Source organism: Pelophylax lessonae (assembly GCF_965119305.1).
Source record: "Pelophylax lessonae genome assembly, chromosome: 8".
NCBI lineage: Eukaryota > Metazoa > Chordata > Amphibia > Anura > Ranidae > Pelophylax > Pelophylax lessonae.
The window spans coordinates 102,033,724-102,054,885 of NC_138775.1; the positions used below are offsets into that span (position 1 = coordinate 102,033,724).

Here is a 21,162-nt window from a genome sequence, read left to right on the forward strand (position 1 = left end):
CTGTTTAGGAGATATTCGCCCTGCATGCAGCCGCTGACACCAGCGGCGCATGCGCTCTAAAGGCTCCATGCCGGAAAGTGAACTCCGTGCGCATGCGCGGGAGTGACGTCATCACGGCTCCAGGCCACTCACAGCGCCGAAGTCGCCGAACTCAGAAGAGACACCGAGCGAAGATGTCGGCTGCCTCAGCGGTGTTCGGGCGACCGTGTCGGGGCTTTGTTCTAAGGCATGGGTGTCCAACCTTTTGGCTTCTCTGGGCCACATTGAGTGTAGAGAAACTGTCTCGGGCCGCATATAAAATATATACTATAGTTAAGGTATATAAGTAATAAAACATCACCGCGCCCTTCCTGTGCTGCCGCGCCCACCCCCCCCCCCCCCCCAGCACTAATTTAACACAACTAGTGGATGATCCCCACCAAGGCTGCCTCTGTGGCCATGCCCCCGACTCGACTTCATTCCTCCCCAGCAAAAAAAAAAATTGTAAGAGGGCAGTGGGCCGCATTGCCTGAGGTTCTGGGCCGCATGCGGCCCCCGGGCCGCAGGTTGGACATGCCTGTTCTAAGGTAAGTATTTCATAATGAGCTAGTATTCGATGCATACTAGCTCATTATGCCTTTGTCCTGCAGGGTTTGTTTGTTGTTTTTTTATTTTATTTTTTCTTCTTTTTTTTTGAGGATACAACCGCTTTAACCACTTCAGCTCTGGAAGGTTTACCCCCCTCATAACCAGGCAATATTTTTTTTGCGATATTGCACTGTTTAACTGACTATTGCACAGTCGTAAAAATAGAGCTTTCTTTTGGTGGTATTTGACCACCTCTGCGGTTTTTATTTTTTGAACTATAACCAACAAAAAGCCTGACAATTTTGAAAAAAAAAAAACAATATTTTTATTGTGCTATAAAACCTATCCAATAAAAAAAAAAAAAAAAAAAAATGAAAACACATTTCTTAATCAATTTAGGCCAATATGTATTCTGCTACATATTTTTGGTAAAAAAAAGACAACAATACAGCGATGAGTGCTAAAAATATGCACTGTCACAATATCTTGTAATTAAACGTGTTCAGTTATGAAGTATGCAGTTATAGTGATATAGTATGGATGACAGAGGGATAACCCACCTGTGATACAACGTTTGTATTGCCATAGACCCATGGAATTTTATGTTATCAAAACATGTATGTGGTGTATCTGGACTTTGCAAAGGCCTTTGACACCGTTCCCCCACAAACGCTTACTGTTCAAACTAAGGAAGGTGGGTATGGACCATAAGATGAGTACCTGGATAGAGAACTGGCTCCAGGGAAGAGTGCAAAGGGTGGTGATTAATGGGGAGTACTCGGATTGGGCGGGTGTGGAAAGTGGGGTCCCCCAGGGTTCTGTCCTGGGACCAATCCTGTTTAATTTATTCATAAATTATCTAGAGAAGGGGATATCAAGTACAATCTCAGTATTTGTGAATGATATTAAACTAAGCATGCCAATATCTTCTATGCAGGATGTGGAAACCTTACAAGCGGACCTGAACAAAATAATGGGGTGGGCAACTACATGGCAGATGAGGTTTAATGTTGAAAAATGTAAAGTAATGCACTTGGGTGCCAGAAACCAGAAAGCAAGCTACTCACTAGGGGGGGGGGACCTCTGGGTAAGTCTAGGATGGAAAAGGACCTGGGGGTACTGGTAGACAACAGGCTTGGCAGTGGCATGCAATGCCAAGCCGCTGCAAGCAAAGCCAACAGAATACTGGGATGCATAAAAAAGGGGATTCACTCCAGAAATAGATTATTCTCCCTCTCTACAAGACTCTGGTCCGGCCACATCTGGAGTATGCTGTCCAGTACTGAGCACCGGTCCTCAGGAAGTATGTGCTGGAACTGGAGAAAGTCCAGAGAAGGGCAACAAACATAATTAGGGGAATGGAGGACATCAGCTATGAGGAAAGACTACAAGCACTGAACTTATTCTCTCTGGAGAAGAGACGATTGAGGGGGGATAGGATATCAATGTACAAATACTGTACTGGCGACCCTAGCATAAGGAACAAACTATTCAGGGAAAGGGAATACAATAAGACACGTGGCCACTCACTAAAACTAGAGGAAAGGCGGTTTAACCTTAAAATACGGAGGGGGGTCTTCACTGTAAGAGCAGTAAGGATGTGGATTTCTTTTCCACAAGCAGTCGTATCAGCAGGGAGCATCGATAATTTAAAAAAACTATTAGATGGGCACCTTAAAGACCACAACATACAGGGGTATACAATGTACGGTTAACAGCAAACACACATGCTCATCATAGGTTGAACTGGATGGACTGATGTCTTTTTTCGACTTTACAAACTATGTAACTATGTATTGTTTCATTCTTTTTGTCAAAAACTCAATAAAAATCATTGAAAGAAAATATGCATTGTCACTGTACTAATGACACTAGCAGGGAAGGGGTTAACAGGCAATCAAAGGGTTAAATGTGTTTTTAGGGAGTGCTTACTAACATTGGGGGTGTGTGCTTGTACTGTGAGAAGGCAGAGATCTGTGTTCATGCTTGGTAGAGGCACAGGATCCACTACCTTCCCTTTTCCCAGAATGGCGAGCTGTCTTGTTTACATAGGCAGACTGCCGTTCTCTTTCTCTCGGTAAGGATTGGCAGGTCCCGGCGGACATAGTCTGCATGGATCTGCTGATTGGCTTCCGCTGTGTCCACCCATGTGATTCTGCACAGGAAAGCCGCTTAGCCATTGTATATATACATTATATGGTCGGCAAGCGGTTAAATAGATTCTTCAGTCTGAAAAAAATCAAAATAGTTCATCAGTTACAAATACTTCAGCTGCTGGCTTTTAATAAAAAGACCCTTAACTGTATGTAGCACCAGGGGCTTTGGGACACTTAAAATATGCCTACACAGGCAACTGTGCCCATGTACAAGAGCCCCTTGGAGTTTTTTTAAAGGTGAAAAATAGATCTGATCACTTATGTTGTACACTATATGGGTTTATCGTACATCACGGGACAAGGACCAGGCCATAATAATGACTATCTGGGTTATACACCACCTACTGTATAGGTGAATGGACACTGGCAAACCAATAGACAGGAATTTCCCCCTCCCACACAGGTAGAACCTCTGTTTTTTTTTTGCCAGTGTCTTGAAGGTGATTGTTATTGCTTTTTAAAAGCTCTTTAACCTAATTGATGTCCCAGTAAAGGGGCGTTGTGATCTAATCCATTCGGATGGCTAAGCGCTAAAAGGATGGTACCCGAGCCTCGGATGGAAACGAACGTGGTCTTGCCTGTTATGCGACCCTGAAAGTTAGAGCCCTCTTTATTATTCCCATTGAGTTTTCCAGCAGGGGGCTGTACAAGTCCAAGGGTGTGGACCCCAATATAAAAAGGGGTATCCAGTCCTTGAAGGTCCAGAGATGACAGGGCCCATCCTGTTTCCGCATCCTGCGGTGGGACTGGCAAGTATTTTTTTCCTCTCTTTAAGAAAAAAAGAAGTGACAGGGAAAAATTTGTGCATTATTACCTCTCCAATGCCTGAAATGCTGTGCTTGTCCACTAGGGGTCAGTAGTCTGGGCGAAGATGCCTTGTATAGTGTTCCCTTGTTCTTGTGTTCTTCAGTGAGGAGCTCAGCTTTGCCACACAGCCGGGCAGACCGTGAGGTTGGTGAGCGCCCGTGCATGCGACAAACCTCCGAGCATGCGCACACGGGAAAGCATGCGTGTGACGTCGCGAGCGTGCACATGGCACGCTGTATCAGCTTGAAAGGGGGACAAATCTTGCAGAGCTGCTGGCTGAAGCAGCAAGGGACACAGCAGGTTTCACTGGGGCATGTGAGTCTATGGGGTTTGGACACAGCTGGCAGTCTTAGTTTTTGGAGGGGGGTAGGAACTGTGAAAGGCTGGATCACAGTTTTCTACACAGGATAGTGCAAAGAAGTTTTTACCTCAGATCTGGGTCTTAAAGCAAGCAATGTTTTCCAGAAAAAAAGTATAGGGGGGGGGGGGTGTGCAGCAGGAAGAGGAGCAAGTGCTCCACCATCAGGATTGAAGGGTCCTAGTCTTATTCCTGCTGTGCTATCTTCCCCTAATAGGCTTGAAGCAACTGGCCAATCTGAGCCGTTATGCTTGTCCGGTATTGTTGCTACTTCCAATGCCTGTGCCTTATCCTATGTCCCAAAGGATGACTTGGCATCTGCCTTGGCTAGTTTTGAGGGTAAAATAGCTGGATTGATTGCCTCTGTATCGTTGGGTGGGGTTCAGGTAACTGGATCGATCTCTTTCCTCAGTCCACGCACAGCAGGGATCCGGCTGAGCACCTGGACACTCAGGCCCGAGTAGGGATCTCTGGGTTAGATCCAGAGTGTGTGGAGGATATTGAAGTAGCTGTGAAAGACCTGGAAGATGGGCAGGCTGGAGATTCTCCTCCTGTGTTCCTCTGCCTCACCCATTCGGAACACAGGAAGCTGACGCCTGCATACCCTCCATAAGCGCCTGGATACAACACAAGGATTGCCATTTCCTGGGTTTCAGCTGTTTCTGCCCAGCCTACATCTTGGCTGGTTAGCACACAATTTTGAAAGCTTACATCCCATATCGTGTTCAGTATCCAGAATTCTTGTCACCCTTTCAAATGGCGTTCCTGATGCTCGGCTGAAGCAGGCTGATCTCTTGGTTTTAATACATTACTGGCGAGCTAATTGTCTTGAATCACTATAAAGGACTATACCACTTTCCAAGGGCACCCCTGAAGGAGTAACTTCCGACACTCCGAAACGCGTTGGGTTATTACCCTGGGGCCATGTGGTCATTGTCCTGTTATAAATGTGATGTATATTCATGAGCTTGCCATATTTTAATCCTTTTGTATGATTTTTTCTAATAAATATTATTTGTTTCACAAATATTGTTATGTGTAACTAACTCCGTGCCTATAAAGTCCCACCAATAGGGGAATATTCTTTTTGATATTCCTTCTCTTCATTGGGCTTCTTACGCCTTCAGCAGAGTTCCCAGGCTTTCCCTTTACACCCTCTACTGGAACAGCTGGTGTATGCGGATTGGGATCCCTGATAGGGTGTTTATGCCTCCAAAAAAGGTTTTCCTTGCTACATCCTATGGAGGAAAGGTTCAAAAGAAAGTGGTTTATGCCTTTGGTAGACGCTGCTATTTCTTCTGTGAATAAAAATTGAACCTGTCTGGTTGACAATGCCCAGGTTTTTAAGAACCCAGAGGATAAAGTTTTACTCCTTTACTAAAAGCCTCATTTGCCATTGCCGGGTCAGCAGTTCAGCCGGCAGTAGCGGCAATAGGTATTTGCCAGTCCTAAAAGATAATTTTAAGAGGTTGGCTAGGAACCTGCCTACTCAAAGGGAAACTACCGAGGAATTGGCAGGGCTTCCTCGCGCCTTGTGTTTTGCAATAGATGCTCTCAAGGATTCCATTCAACAGGTGTCTCGCTTTGCACTTCTCTCAGTACACATGCGCAGTCTTGTGGCTGAAGAATTGGTCGGCGGAATTTCCATTTAAGACCTTACTGACGGGATTCCCATTCTATGGGGAACGTCTATTTGGGGAGGATCTGGATAAATATATCCGAAAGAATTCAGGTGGAAAGAGTGCGCTGTTGCCTGTTAAAATAAGGAATAAGCATCCATCTTTACAGGTCTCTAGTGTTCCTGTGCCTCCTAATACGTCGTCTTCCAAACAGTTTTGACAGCCTCAGCTGTTGCGGTTTAGGAGACCTCATGGTCAGTAAAAACCGTGGGTCCAGAGGCCTGCCAAGTCTGCTTTATGAAGGGTTGCCCCAATCGCACAGGTGGCGGGGAAGGTTTTTACAATTCTCAGAGGCTTGGGAAAAGATAGAACAGGACAGGTGGGTCTTGTCCACCATGGCTCAGGGCTACAAGATAAAGTAACGGGAAATGTTTTCTCAAGTCCAGTGAAAAGGAATTCCTTGTTCCATGCCCTAGAACGCTTGTGGTACAGGGCATGATTGTTGAGGTTCCAACCAGCGAAAGGTTCACAGGTTGTTAACTCAAATCTATTTACGGTGCCAAAATCAATTGGCGAGGTGAGACCCATTCTGGATCTCAAGGATCGAACCAGTTCTTGATTTTTCGGTCCTTCCGTATGAAGTCAATTCGTTCAGTGGTAGGAAGGAGAATTTTTGGCATCCATAGATATCGAAGATGCATACCCGCATGTGCCAATTTTCGGCCCCATCAAAAGTTTCTGCGTTTCACAGTGGGGCAGTGTCATTTTCAGTTTGTGGCCTTGCCATTTGGCCTAGGCACGGCTCCGGCTCCCCAGGTGTTTACAAAGGTCTTGGCATTGGCATTCTTAAGTTCTCAAGGGATCTCAATAGTGGGATATCTAGACAATCTATTACTCAAAAATCGATCAGGCCCTGGGCTAACACGGAATGTGACCCTGACAGTCCAGTTCTTGGAAAACCTGGGTTGGATTCTAAACATAGAAAAATCAGCATTGTGGCCAGTTCAGGTTCTAGAATATCTGAGCCTGATTCTGCACACAGCTCAGGCAAGAGTTTTTTTGCCTCTAGCAAAAGTCCTAGCCATAAGAGGTCTGGTCTGGTTCATGAGAGGGAGGAAATGTCCCTCTATATGGCTGTGCATGAGATTGCTGGGCAAGATGGTCTCCTCGTTTGAGGCAATCTCTTATGCACTGTTAAATTCCAGGCCGTTCCAGAACAGCATTCTGTCTGCTTGGAACAAGAAGCTCCAAGCGTTGGATTATTCAATGGTTCTGTCCCCAAAGGTGAGGCAGGATCTCACGTGGTGGTTGATGACCAACAATTTAGGGAAGGGGAAGTCTTTTCTGCCAATAATCTGGAAGGTAGTGAACACGGACACCAGCCTATTGGGCTGGGGGGCTATTCTGGAGGAAGCGTCTGTCCAAGGAAAGTGGTCTCGGGTGGAAAAACACTTGCCTATCAACATCTTGCAGATCCGGGCAGCTTGGTTGGAACTTGTATTTTGGACTGCCAGGCTGCAGGATTGTCCTGTCAGGATTCAGTCTGACAATGCCAGTGTAGTGGCGTATAGCAACCACCAGAGGGACACCAGGAGCCAGGCAGCCCATAAGAGGTGAACCACATTCTAGCATGGGCAGAGAAACACGTACCTTTTCTGTCGGCAGTATTCATCCCGGGGGTGGACAATTGGCAGCCAGCCTTTCTAAGTCGCCAGCAGTTGTTTCCAGGAGAATGGTCCCTACTTCCCGAGGGGTTTGAAATGATTTGCCAGCGTTGGGGTACCACAGACGTACATCTATTTGCATTCAGGTTCACTAACAAGTTGGGCAAGTTTGTATCCAGAACAAGGGATCCAAACGCTATCGGAACAGATGCGTTAGTGATCCCTTGGCATCGGTTCTCCCTGACCTATGCCTTTCGTCCAGGTTCAACTTCTGCTACGGCTGCTGTGCAGAATACAAGTGGAGGGGAGACCGGTGATCCTAGTAGCTCTGGCCTGGCCCAGGAGACCTTGGTACGCAGAGATTGTAGAATTGGCAGTAGGGAGCCATGGTCACTTCCATGCTGTCCAGACCTACTTTCCCAAGGTCCCATATGCCATCCTGCTTTACGGTCACTGAAATTAATAGTCTGGCTATTGAGACCAGAATCATGAAAGCTCGAAGGATTTAAGGTCTGGCTCTAGCTACATTGATAAATGCTAGGAAGCCCGTCTCTAGAAAAATCATTATAGAGTCTGGAAATCTTACATCTCTTGGTGTGAGGCCAAAAGATGGCATCCTCGCAAGTATGTTATTGGAAGAATTCTTGCCTTTCTGCAATTATGAGTGGAATTGAAGCTGGCATTAGTAACTACCAAGGAGCAGATCTCGGCCTTATCTATTTTCTTTCAGAGACCAATAGCGACACCCTGGTTTGTGTGAGCATTTCTGCAAGGTGTGATCTGCACGGTTCCGCCGGTCAAGCTGCCCTTATACCCCTGGGGCCTAAATCTTTTGCTCTCTGTGTTACAGAAGCAACCATTTGAGCCTATCAGGCATATTCCCTTGGTTCTCTTGGTAAGGAAATTTCCTTTTTTCGTCACCGTAAGCTCGGCTAGAAGGGTGTCAGAATTAGCAGCCCTTTCTTCCAAGGAGCCATTTTTTGGTCTTGCACCAGGACGGAGTGTTCTTGCATCTCCATCTAGCCTTTTTGCCCTAAGTGGTTTCAAATTTTCATCTAAACCAGGATATCACTCTGCCTTCTTTTTTTCTGAATCCTCGGACCACAGAATAAAAATTGGAACATTCTTTCGATGTAGTACGGACAGTCAAGGTCTATTTGAAAATGTCAGCACTAATTCAGAGCACTGATGCTTTTTTTTTGTCCTGCCAGAAGGGCCTAAGAGGCCAGGTAGCGACAAGTTAGACTATTTCTAAATGGATTCGCCAGGTCATTTTTCAGGCATATGGTTTAAAGGTACGCACTACCAGGAGGGTAAGTGCTTCATGGGCAGTGCATCAAGCGGCTCAGATTTGCAAGGCTGCTACTTGGTCTTCAGTACAAACATTCACTAGGTTCTACCAGGTGAATGTTAGATCCGAGAGGGGGCTCAATTTGTATATAGCATGCTACAGGCAGCAGTATAGATCCTTTTTTTTTTTTGTCCGAGGGCGATCTGGGGATTACGGTGTTACCTCCCCTCAAGGGCATTGCTTTAGGACATCCCAGATAGTCAGTCATTATTATGGCCTGCACTGTGTTCCATGATGTATGATAAAGAAAATGGGATTTCTCGATCGTTCAACAGGCGCAGCTCCAGATCTTCTTAGACCATTGTGTTATGCTCCTCCCATCAGGAATAAGACACTAGACAGGAAAAAGCTTTACCACACCTTTTGGGGGCGGTTGGGACTTCGGTCTTGGCTAATAGAAAATTTGTTATTTTGTGATTTATTTTTTTTTTTTTATTTTCACTAGTTAGAGTTTCTGAAGAACTACAAGCAACAGCTGGCTGTGGTTTTGGACTGGATATTCTATATCCTTAAGGTCTCCCAGCCTGGCCAGCGAGCGTGAGCAGGTTATAGTCCAGAACTAGGCCTCACCACGACAGAGCCCTGATGGATGGAGACAAGCCTGCGAGTGAACAAGTCTTGCTGGGAAGCGATCGACCTGGAACGCCTTGAGTCGCAGCGTGCACCCTGGCTGGCAACGACCCCACCCCAGGTGGGAGGTGGACTGTTGGGAGTGACCCCTACCTGGTACCGTGGTATGGTGAGTAATACTGTCCCCCCAATCCTCTGGCGGTCTCGGGGTGGACGTGGGCCCTCTCCCTGGAATAGTCGGACCCTCTGGGCTCCCTCAATTCCTCTGGCCTCCAGGATATTAGGCCTATCCCCCCTCCAAGTTTTTTTTTTTCCCCTACCCATAGCAGGTCTTGCCTTCGGGGGGGGGGGGCGGAAATATTGTGGCCACAGCAGGGTTTTTTTGTGGGGTTGGCTTGTCCTGGTGGGGTCTCTTCCTAGGGACCCTCCGATGCCTCTCGTCTTGGACTCCCCATGGGGTCCAAGAGACCGCATGGCGCGCCGTGGAGGCCGCCGTTTTGCTGTAGATTCATGCTTTCTATTCTCCCATTGAAATGCATGGGCATCCGTTTTTTGTTCCCCATAGGATTGCATGAGACGGCCATTTTCTTGTAGTCAATGATCGCTGGACAGGCAAACGACATGACACAGGCTGTGCTTTCTATTTCCTGTATCCTCTGTAGGTTTTCCTCACCCATTCTGCTCTGATTGTATTGAATAGTAGCATCTTTTTAAAGTGACACTGCATTATTTTCATAGTGTAATATGGAGTCCCAGGATACTATTTCACTTACAGACCCCCTAGGTGCGGCTGCAGAACCTTCTGGGTCGCAGCCCATCTGCGCTTACAGCAGTTTTAGAAAGCTTGGTGTCAAAGGTAGATTTTGTATGTAAAAGTGTTGCTAGCCGCAAACTTAGTTGCATAGTTAGTCAGGTTGAAAAAAGACACAAGTCCATCTGGTTCAACCAAAAAAAAAAAAAAAAACACATTATTGAAAACCCAACCGTACAATCCCATATACATAATCCTATACCCGCAGTTGATCCAGAGGAAGGCGAAAAAACCCAGCAAAGCATGATCCAATTTGCTACAGCAGGGGAAACAAATTCCTTCCTGATCCCCCAGGAGGCAATCGGATATTCCCTGGATCAACTTTACCTAAAAAAAAAAAAAAAAAAAAATTTAGTACCCACTTACTGTATATTAACCACTTTAATACAGGGCACTTCCCTCCCTTCCCGCCCAGGCCAATTTTCCCCTTTTAGCGCTGTTGCATTTTGAATGACAATTGCGCGGTCATGCAACACTGTACCTACACCAAATTTATGTCATTTTCCCCCCACAAATAGAGCTTTCTTTCGGTGGTATTTGATCATCTGTGCGATTTTTACTTTTTGCTAAACAAATAAAAAAAGACCGAAAAGTTTAAAAAAAAAAAAAAAAAATTTTGTTTATGTTATACAATTTTGTAAATAAATAATTTTTTTCCTGCACTGATGAGCACTGATGAGACTGCACTGACAGGCACTGATGGGGTGGCACTGATGGGGTGGCACTGATGGGGTGGCACTGATGGGGTGGCACTGATGGGGTGGCACTGATAGGCGGCACTGATATGCGGCACTGATAGGCACTGATATGTGGCACTGATAGGTAGCACTGATATGCAGGATTGGTGGGCACTGATAGGCGGCACTGCTGGGCACTGATAGGCGGCACTGCTGGGCACTGATAGGCGGCATTGATGGGCACTGATAGGTGGCACTGACGGGCACTGATAGGTGGCACGGACGGGCACTAATGGGCACTGATAGGCGGCACTGGTGGGCACTGATGGGCACTGATGGGCGGCACTGATCGGCACTGACGGGCGGCACTGATGGGCACTGATAGGCGGCACCGGTGGGCAATAATGGGCACTGGTGGGCGACACTTAAGGATGGCAATGATGGGCATTTGTGGGCAGCACTGATAGGGAGGGCACTGGTGGGCAGCACTGATGGGGTGGGCAATGGGGGGCTCCCTGAGCCCTGATTGCCATCCCTGGTGGCCATAGTGGGCATCCCTGGGGTCATAGTGGGCATCCCTGGGGTCATAGTGGGCATCCCTGGTGGATCTAGTGGCATCCCCCCCCCCCGAGGGTCTGCACTGGTAATCAATGATCTGATTACCAGTGCCGACCCCCCCCCCCCCTGTCAGGGGAGCCGCCGATCGGCGCTCCTTTACTCGTGCCTGTCAGGCATGAACTAAGGAAAGCCGATCAACGGCTGTTCCTATTTACTATGTGACCAGCCGTGATTGGACACGGCTGATCACATGGTAAAGAGCCTCCGTCAGAGGCTCTTTACCGAGATCGGAGATGCAGGGTGTCAGACTGACACCTCGCATCACCGATCGCCGCTCTGCGCGCCCCCGGGGGGCGCCCAGAGCGGAGTTATCCTGCCGCCGTCATATGACGTCCGGTCAGGATAACTCAACCACATTCCCGCCGTCATTTGCCTATAGGGCGGGCGGGAAGTGGTTAAGTACACCCAGGAAAGAATCCAGACCTTTTTTAAAGCAATCTAGTGAGCTAGCCAGAACCACCTCTGGAGGGAGTCTATTCCACATTTTCACAGCTCTTACGGTGAAGAAACCCAAACGTCCTCTGCCTTCACCTCCCTCAGTAGTTTACTCAGATATGGCTGCCGCAGACACACCTCACCCTGAGGGATCGGTATCTTCACATTCTGATGGCGAAGAAGACCTGTCCTCGTCAGCCGCCGTGTGGGAACGAGCATTGGTGGAAGCACTTATAGTTTTCAGTGCGTGAAACTTTAAAATTGGCAGATGAATCTACAGTGTCGGGTTCGCAGGTTGTCTTTTGGCTCCCGAATATCCCGAAAGGAAACACCTTGCCTTGAGCTTTTTGACTATATTGTCAATGAACAATGGCGGCACATCAAGCACATGCTAGTGGTTCCTAAGCGCTTTAAGCTCCGTTATCGTTTTGCAGATGTAGTTTCCACTAGGTGGGCCGTGCCACCAAAGGGGGATCACCCGGTTTCCAGGCTTAATAAGTCTACTGTGGTTCCGGTGGAAGAATCTCCGGCCTTTGCGGACCCTGTGGATAGACGCGTGGAGTCTCTGTCCCGCCATCTAAACGTGCTAGCGGGTTCCGTATTGAAACCAATATTTGTGAATGTTATTGGTGTCACAGACAGTTACTGAATGGGTGAAGTTACTAAAAAGTAACTTGGAAGCTTAGCAGCTCCCCCCAGCTGTTCTGGAACTAATGGACCATATGGCTCAAGCCCTGGTGTTCATGTGTGATGCATCCCTGGATGCGGCTCCCCTAGTATCCAGATTGTCGGCTGTGGGGATTGCGATTAGATGGTGTGGTTAACAGTGCTTCCCTTTATAGGGAGAGGTTTTTTGGATCCTCTCTGGGGGAGTTGATCAAAGGCCTTACAGGTGGGAAGAGTACTCTTCTTCCTCAGTCCTCTAAGGGCAAGGTGCCACGTCATAGACGGGGGCCTTCCTTCACTGCTCATAAGCAGCTTTTTTCTACCTCCGGGTTGCAAGAAAAAGGAAAGCCGTTCAGGTCTTTTGGGAGTTCCAAGAAGCAATGGTCAAGTAAATTGAAGACCAGCCAGTTCGGATCTGCAGACAAATCCTCCTCTGCATAAAGGGGCGCCCTCACCCACTTCTGGGGTGGGGGTGAGGGGGCGTCTTTGCATCTTTCCAGAGCCTTGGACTTCTTGATTCATGATAAATGGGTTCACAAACTGATCTGATCAAGGTACAAGATCGAATTCCGGTCTCATCCCTTCGGACAGATTCTTCCCGTCCAACCTGCTCCTATCTCCAGACCGGTTAAGGAATCTATGAAAGGGGGTACGAGATCTGCTGTCGCAAGGGGTGATTGTGCCAGTTCCCTCTTTGGAATGCTTTCAAGGGTTTTTATTCAAACCGGTTTACGGTGGCCCAGAAAAGAAGGCAAAGTGTGTCCAATTCTTAACCGCAAGGCTCTGAACCGCTTTGTGCGGGTACAGAGGTTTTGCATGGCATCCATTCAAACGGTAGTGGCTTCCCTACACCAAGGAGACTTTTTGGCCTCCATAGATATCAAGGACGCATATCTACACATCCCTATCTACGCTGGACACCAGCGGTTACTTTGCTTTGCCATAGCAGAAGAGCATTATCAGTTTGTGGTGTTACCTTTGGTCTTGCTTCCGGCCCCAGGGTGTTTACCAAAGTACTGGCTCTGGTGTTGGCATTGCTGCGCCAACAGGGGAGTGCGGTACTGGGGTATCTGGACAATCTCCTATTGAGAGCAGACTCTCATTCAGCCCTGATGAGCGACCTGACGATCACTGTCAGCTCCCTGCAGGAGTTTGGGTGAAACATAAATTTCAAGAAATCCGCCCTGTTACCTTCCTTGAGACTAGGTTATCTGGGCCTCTGGATTCAGCTTTGGTGAGGGTCTTTCTTCCTCCGGACAAGCTGCAGAAGTTGCAGGGGGCGATCCGGTTGTTGTTGGCAAACAATCTGTTTTCTCTGCAAACTTGCATGCGGGCCTTGGGTCTGAAGGTATCAAGCTTTGAGGCAGTTCCGTTTGCTTAGTTCCATACTAGACATTTGCAAAGAGAGATTCTTGTCAAATGGAACAAAAATCCGAAGTCCTTGTACACTGATTCAGTTGAGCCACAACACAAGATCTGCTCTGTTGTGGTGGCTTCATTCACCAGCACTATGCCAGGACAAGTCCTTCCTCCCATTGTTTTGGACGGTGGTAACCACAGATTCCAGCTTGTTGGGCTGGTGGGGGGGTTACTGGGGGAGCTCTGTGCCCAGGGAACCTGGACAGTGGAAGAGTCCAAACTGCCGATAAATGTTTTGGAGCTCAGAGCAAAGCTTTGAGTCACTGACAAGATTGTTCAGTTCGGATTCAATGAAACAATGCCACGGCTGTGGCACCAAGAGTGTCTTGGCGGCCAGGAAGGTAGCCAAGATTTTGGCCTGGGCGGAACAGTTTGTTCAAGCCCTCTCTGCTGTGCACATCCCAGGTGTAGAAAGCTGGCAGGTGGATTACCTGAGTCGTCACGTGTTGGATCAAGGGGAGTGGTCCCTACACCCGGAGGCATTTCATCTCCTGTGTGTCTGGTGGGGGACACCCGAAGTCGATCTGTTTGCTTCTCATCTCAGCAAGAAGGTGCAGAGGTTCATAGCCAGGTCTCGAGATCCTCTGGCCGAAGCCACAGACGCACTGGTGGCTCCTTGGGGTCGGTATCGGCTGATTTATGCCTGCCAAGGCTTCTACACAGGGTAGAGGTGGAAGGGATTCCAGTCATTCTGGTGGCTCCAGATTGGCTTTGCCGGTCTTGGTACGCACTACGTAGACCTAGTAAGGTTGGTCGCCGATGCTCCTTGGAGATTTCCTCTCCGGGAAGATCTGCTGTCTCAAGATCCGATCTTCCATCTTGCCTTACAGTCACTGGCTTTAACAGCATGGCTGTTGAAAGCCAGGTGTTGAGGGATAGAGGTCTTTCTGACTCTGTGATTCCTATGCTATTGAAGGCTAGGAAGTCGACTTCCAAGAAGATATATCGTCGTACGTGGAAATCATACATTTCATGGTGTGAATCGCTGAAGGTGCACCCTCACTTGTTTTCAGTTGCTAGGGTTTGTGTCCTTTCTGCAGAAGGGTTGAACAGCATTGGCTATGGGCACTATCAAAGGTCAACTGTCAGCTTTGGCTATACATTTTCCACGCCCTTTGGCTACGCATGCCTTGATTCGTACCTTCATTCAGGGAGTGTGACATATGGCTCCTCCGACGGTCCCCACTACCTCCGTGGGATCTAAATCTGGTATTCTCTGTTCTTCAAAAGCCTCCTTTTGAGAACATTCGGGAGATTCCTCTGCTTTCATTGTCTCAGAACAAGAAAAAACAGACATGTAAGCGCTACAGTCCATCCGCATAATAAATTGTGTATAATGTCCATAAAAAGTCCAACAAAAAAAAAGGGGGGGGGTGATTTTTGTAAAATAAAAGTCCAGCTGCACCAAGCCGCTTTACTCAGGAGTGAGGAAGAAAACTCTGGAACGACATGTAAAGAGAACAGAAAAGCGTTCTAAGTGCAGACTGCTTTATTAATTACATATAAAAACAGAAAAGCAGCAACTCACAAAACCAGATGGTTATTGGCTGACGTAATATAGAAGATTCCTCCGGGTGGTGCCGTCTCTCTGAATGGCATGTGTGGCATGCAGTATCACTGTGGAGCTGTCAGTAGCGAGAGAAAAAGTGGCTGGCTTATCTCAAGGCTGTCGGACCTCCAATGGGACTACACGGCGAAAGTGGAAGTCACGGCTGTGACACAGTTGGAACACCCGGAACCGTAAGAATGCATGACGCGTTTCTGAGCATGCGCCAAGTCCAGGTCGGACATGCACGCTCTTTCCTCAGGTGCAGGGAAAAGATCATACTGGCTGGTTTTAAATAGAGCAGCGTGAGTCACCACTAATCAAATAGATTTGGGCCTTCCACATGGGAATAACCATTGGTCACAATCCACAATGGGAACTTAAATGAAACTACAGGAATTGTATACAGCTAAATACATATCTAAAAATGGCCATAAAAATATGTATATACAGTGGGTACGGAAAGTATTCAGACCCCCTTAAATTTTTCATTCTTTGTTATATTGCAGCCATTTGCTAAAATCATTTAAGTTCATTCTTCTTCCTCATTAATCTACACATAGCACCCCATACTGACAGAAAAACACAGAATTGTTGACATTGTTGCAGATTTATTAAAAAAGAAAAACTGAAATATCACATGGTCCTAAGTATTCAGACCCTTTGCTGTGACACTCATATATTTAACTCGGGTGCTTTCCATTTCTTCTGATCATCCTTGAGATGGTTCTACACCTTCATTTGAGTCCAGCTGTGTTTGATTATACTGATTGGACTTGATTAGGAAAGCCACACACCTGTCTATATAAGACCTTCCAGATCACAATGCATGTCAGAGCAAATGAGAATCATGAGGTCAAAGGAACTGCCTGAAGAGCTCAGAGACAGAATTGTGGCAAGGCACAGATCTGGCCAAGGTTACAAAAAGATTTCTGCTGCACTTAAGGTTCCTAAGAGCACAGTGGCCTCCATAATCCTCAAATGGAAGACGTTTGGGACGACCAGAACCCTTCCTAGAGCTGGCCGTCCGGCCAAACTGAGCTATCGGGGGAGAAGAGCCTTGGTGAGAGAGGTAAAGAAGAACCCAAAGATCACTGTGGCTGAGCTCCAGAGATGCAGTCAGGAGATGGGAGAAAGTTGTAGAAAGTCAACCATCACTGCAGCCCTCCACCAGTCGGGGCTTTATGGCAGAGTGGCCCGACGGAAGCCTCTCCTCAGTGTAAGACACATGAAAGCCCACATGGAGTTTGCTAAAAAACACCTGAAGGACTCCAAGATGGTGAGAAATTAGATTCTCTGGTCTGATGAGACCAAAATAGAACTTTTTGGCCTTAATTCTAAGCGGTATGTGTGGAGAAAACCAGGCACTGCTCATCACCTGTCCAATACAGTCCCAACAGTGAAGCATGGTGGTGGCAGCATCATGCTGTGGGGGTGTTTTTCAGCTGCAGGGACAGGACGACTGGTTGCAATCGAGGGAAAGATGAATGCGGCCAAGTACAGGGATATCCTGGACAAAAACCTTCTCCAGAGTACTCTGGATCTCAGACTGGGCCGAAGGTTTACCTTCCAACAAGACAATGACCCTAAGCACACAGCTAAAATAACGAAGGAGTGGCTTCACAACAACTCCGTGACTGTTCTTGAATGGCCCAGCCAGAGCCCTGACTTAAACCCAATTGAGAATCTCTGGAGAGACCTAAAAATGGCTGTCCACCAACGTTTACCATCCAACCTGACAGAACTGGAGAGGATCTGCAAGGAGGAATGGCAGAGGATCCCCAAATCCAGGTGTGAAAGACTTGTTGCCTCTTTCCCAAAAAGACTCCTGGCTGTATTAGATCAAAAGGGGGCTTCTACTAAATACTGAGCAAAGGGTCTGAATACTTAGGACCATGTGATATTTCAGTTTTTCTTTTTTAATAAATCTGCAACAATGTCAACAATTCTGTGTTTTTCTGTCAGTATGGGGTGCTATGTGTACATTCATGAGAAAGAAGAATGAACTTAAATGATTTTAGCAAATGGCTGCAATATAACAAAGAGTGAAAAATGTAAGGGGGTCTGAATACTTTCCGTACCCACTGTATATGAGATTACATATAATAAACTGAGCAAAGTAAAAAGTAATAGGTAATACAAAATAAAAAATAATGATGAATAATAAAGAATAATAGATAAAAAAATATTTTAATGATAATCATTATGACCCAAAACTAATGCAGAGATTACTGGAATGAAGATAAAAAGTTCACAGTATAGTATTGACATCCAGTTCCTTGTTTACCCCTCGAGTTGCAAGAGTGTCAAGGGTGTATATCCAGTACGTCTCACGCATGCATAGTCTAGTGAAACGTTCTGCCTCTGGTTGTTCTTGGACATTAGTTCCTTGTACGCCTCTATCCCCCATCATGTAGGTTTACAACCCATCCAACATTTTCTTTTGCAGGAGTCCACTATACATCCCGACCAAGTGTCATTCATTCTGGATGCTACAAATTTTTGCTTGGCGCATAATTATTTTCAATTTGAAGAGGATTTTTATTTACAGACCCATGGTACTGCTAGGGGAGCTAATTTTGCCCCGTCATGCAAATCTGACCATGGAGTATTGGGAAATGCTTTTTATCTGGAAGAATAATGCCTTTTCGAAACATCTCACGATTTTTGGTCGTTATATTGATGACGTGATCATCATCTGGGACGACCCTTTCTCACTAATTAAGGATTTTGTCAAACATTGCAATAATAATCCTTTTGGGCTTACGTTCACATCAGTGTGGCATGCAGATACCCTTCCTTTTTTAGATTTAGAATTTGGGCATGATGCAGGTACCATTCATGCTAGGAATTACATGAAGCCCTGGAGGTAATTCTTATCTTCATTACAACAGCTGCCATCACCCTCTATGGACCAAGAATATCCCCAAAGGACAGTTTGTCGATTGAGACAGAACTGTACTAGGGACTCTGATTATATAGCCCAGAGTGAGGATTTAAAGCTCAAGTTTTTGGAGAAGGGTTACCTGGAGGATCTAGTAGATCAAGCACATCAGATCTACCTCCCCTGGAAACCTGTTATATCTCGAGCTAGTGATGGTGATCCCCCAGTTTGTTTCGTTACAAGGTTTCACTGCCAGTATAGAAAAATGGAGAAGATTCTGCATAAACATTGGGGTATCTTAAAACAAGATCCCCATCTGAATTCAGTTATTCTAGATAGACCCAAAGTGACCTATAGGAGGGCCCCTACTTTGAAAAAAAGGATCGCACCCAGCAAGCTAAAAAATGTTAAGCCCCCCCAAAAATCCTTTATGTATGGTCCCGTTAAAAGGGATGAAACTTTGCAAAATGTGTCCAACATGGTCAAAAAGAGTTTACATGCAAGGACAAGGTATACACTTTGGAAGGATTTTTTAATTGTTCTACTGAGTAAGTCATCTATTGTCTCACATCTCCCTGCAAGTTACTTTATGTAGGACGTACTATTAGACCAGTGAGGCAGCAGTTTGGCAAACATCACCGGTTAGTTTAGGTCGGGTGCGATAAACATAGCGTACCGCGACACTTTGCAGAAGCCCACAATAAGTCCACTATGGGCCTTAAAATTTGGGTGATTGAATCCATTCATAGGCAGAATGTTTCGCTAGACTATGCATGCGTGAGACGTACTGGATAATACACCCTTGACACTCTTGCACCTCAAGGGTTAAACGAGGAACTGGATGTCAATACTATACTGTGAACTTTTTATCCTCATTTCAGTAATCTCTGCATTAGTTTTCATAATGATTATCATTAATATATTTATCTATTATTATTCATCATTATTATTTTTTATTTTGTATTACCTATTAATTTTTATCCTTTATTTTTATATTTTATTTTTACATTTAGTTGTGTATGTATGTATGTGTATGTATGTATGTATGTATGTGTATATATATATATATATATATATATATATATATATATATATATATATATATATATATATATATATATATATATATTTATGGTTGTACTTGTAAGTATATTGCTCAGTTTTTTTTTCTGCTCAGTTAATCTCATATATATATATACATATTTTTATGGCCATTTTTAGATATGTATTTAGCTGTATATAATTCCTGTAGTTTAATTTAAGTTCCCATTGTGGATTGTGACCAATGGTTATTCCTATATGGAAGGCCCCAATCTATTTGATTACCAAGAAGTGACTCACTCTGCTCTGTTTAACACCGGCCAGTATGATCTTTTCCCTGCACCTGAGGAAAGAGCGCGCATGTCCGACCTGGACTTGGAGCATGCTCAGAAACTCGTCATGCATTCTTCCAGTTCCGGGTGTTCCAGCCGTGTCACGACTTGCCATGACTTCCACTTCCACTCTCGCCATGTAGTCCCATTGGAGGTCCCGGACAACCTTGAGATAAGCCAGCCACTTTTTCTCTCGCTACTGACGGCTCCACAGTGATACTGCATGCCACACATGCCATTCAGAGAGACGGCACCACCCGGAGGAATCTTCTACATTATGACAGCCAATTACCATCTGGTTTTGTGAGTTGCTGCTTTTCTGTTTTTATATGTAATTAATAAAGCAGTCTGCACTTAGAGCACTTTTCTGTTCTCTTTACATTTCATTGTCTCAGGAGGTTGCCATTTTGGTGGCTATTACTTCTGCCCGCAGAGTATCTGAATTGGCGGCTTTGTCTTGCCGCTCACCTTATTTGGTGGTCCACAGAGATAGTGGTACTCCGACCAAATCACTTTTCTTCCTAAGGTGGTTTCTGATTTTCATTTGAATGAAGACATTGTGCTGCCTTCAACCTGTCCCAAGCCCAAGCATCCCAAGGAAATTGCCTTGCATTATTTGGATGTGGTTCGGGCGATCAGGTTTTACCTGACAGCTACTGAGTCTTTCAGAAAAGCAGATGCTCTTTTTGTCCTTACTGAGGGACCTCGTAAAGGATTGGCTGCGTCTGCTGCGACCATTTCCAGATGGATCAGGCAGACAGTTGTTCAGGCTTATTCGCTGAAAGGTCAGGTTCCTCCTTTCCCTCTTGGGCTTTTCGCCATCAGGCATCAGTGATGTAAGTTAATGTGTTGGCATCTTCGAATGCCTCTTTTGGCTGCAAGGTTTTGCAGGCTGCTGTTTAAAGAGTATCTTTTTTGTTCTCTTTGAGGGTGTATGTTTTTACTAGGTGAGCTCCAGTTGTTTCTGGTTGAGCTCCATATTACCTGGTTGGCTACATTTAGCCTTTGGGGAGTTACGTTCTTCTTTGCGTTGTCTTCCCACCCCTCATGAAAATACTGCTTTGGGACATCCCAATGGTCTAAGAAGATATGGTGCTGCGTCTGGCGAACGATAGAGATAACTGGATTTGTGTACTTACCATAAAATCCTTTTCCCTGAAGTTCGACAGATGCAGCACCCGTCCCTCTGCTTCTGAGTGAATGTTTTTTTTTCTTCTAAATACTGCGTATAGGCGTGGTAAAGCTTTTTCCTGCCTAGTGTCCTATTTCTGATGGGGGGAGCATAACCCAATGGTCTAAGAAGATATGGAGCTGCGTCTGTTTATGAACTTCAGAGAAAAGGATTTTACGATAAGTACAAAAATACAGTTTCTCTATCGTTCATCGATGGACGCAGTCTCTGATGCATATCAGTAGGGTTATACTGCCCCCTACAGGAGTAGGACACTAGGCAGAAAAAAAGTTCTGGCTATGCCTATGGGCAGTCCCAGGGGGTATACCCCCTCTCTTCCTGCATAGAATGTCCCGTTTTAATCTGCCTAGTTAGGAGTAAGGACTGAGTTCCTTGCTGGGACCTCTGGTCCTGGCAACGTTTTTTCTTAGTTACCTTTTTCTCTGGATTTTTTTTCCTGTGAGATCTAC

General features: G+C 45.9%; 1 protein-coding gene across 2 annotated transcripts in view; it reads left to right on the forward strand.

The window, feature by feature from the left end:
* The window catches only part of TMEM184B (transmembrane protein 184B), a 329,919-nt gene that overhangs the window by 139,878 nt on the left and 168,879 nt on the right, over positions 1-21,162 (forward strand). The gene's annotated exons all lie outside the window — the stretch shown is intronic.